This window comes from Bos indicus x Bos taurus, chromosome 9 (assembly GCF_003369695.1).
Source record: "Bos indicus x Bos taurus breed Angus x Brahman F1 hybrid chromosome 9, Bos_hybrid_MaternalHap_v2.0, whole genome shotgun sequence".
NCBI classification, from domain to species: domain Eukaryota; kingdom Metazoa; phylum Chordata; class Mammalia; order Artiodactyla; family Bovidae; genus Bos; species Bos indicus x Bos taurus.
This window is the reverse complement of record NC_040084.1, coordinates 62218376-62219418: the sequence shown is the minus strand read 5'-3', so window position 1 is coordinate 62219418 and position 1043 is coordinate 62218376. Positions and strand designations below refer to the sequence as shown.

General features: G+C 46.5%; 1 non-coding gene across 1 annotated transcript; it reads right to left on the bottom strand.

Annotated features, from left to right (window-relative positions):
* Positions 1 to 749: 749 nt before the first annotated feature.
* Positions 750 to 822, bottom strand: TRNAE-UUC. Its single transcript has one exon. It is a non-coding gene; the product is annotated as a tRNA-Glu (tRNA).
* Positions 823 to 1043: the final 221 nt, after the last annotated feature.

The window sequence follows — 1043 nt, the reverse complement described above, 5'->3', positions numbered from 1 at the left end:
GAATCCCCCACTGTCACATGCCGGGCGCCACGGGGGCACGTTGTGCCTGCAGGGCCCGGAGGCTGAAAGCAACGTTTTCTCTATGGGAAGCACAGACTCAGCAAGGATTTGTCTCCAGGCGGCACTATAGCCTCCTCTTCTGGCACCGTGGAGACTGTTCTTCTGTCAGGATTTCTGGCATCCAGAAGTGAAGGGGAGCTGAGCCAGGGAGCTTCCCGGTGAAAGGTGGGCCTCCCCCAGCCTCTCTGAGCCACAAAGCACCCAGGCTGGTGCTGCTGAAGGGTGGGCGGCCAAGGACAGAATTCTTTTCAGTGAAACCTTCATGCAAGGATTCATCTCCACAGCATGCATCATGCTTGCACTTGGTGCCTCTGACAGCCTGCGGGTTTGGGCTGCCTTTGCAGCTTTATTAGGCATCACAGCAGCTGAGCAGACTGCTTTTTTTTTTTTTTTAACCCCAGTTCTCCGAGATAGTCTTGAATTTCTCAGGCTTTGCTTTTGTGAAGCCCTTTTATTAAAACTGTGTGATACAGTCACTGAAAAGATCAGAAGGAAAAAAAAAATAGAACATAAAGAAGGGAATACCCAGGAAACCATTGTAGGGATCAAGAAGTAGACCATTCCTGGCTCCCAGAAACACAGCCCCCTTGCTTGGCCACACTCCTCCCCCTCTTCCCTGTCTTTTTTTTAACAGTCAGCAGGAACTCTTTTTTTTTTTTTTTTTTCCAGGCAGCTTGTGGAAATCTTAGTTCTCTGACCAGGGATTGAACCTGGGCCCTCAGCATTGAAAGTGCAGAATCCTAACCACTGGACCACCAGGGAAGTCCCAGTCCTTCCTGGTTTTTCTTGTTTGTTTGTTTGTTTTTAATTTAAAAATTAAAAAAATTAAATGTTGTGTTGGTTGTGGCCATTCAACAATGCAAATCAGCCATAATTTGCTGATTTGCCATATACATATCCATCTATCCATACATACATATACATACATACATATATGTATGTATACAGCCATATACATACATTCCCTCCCTCCTTAGCCTTCC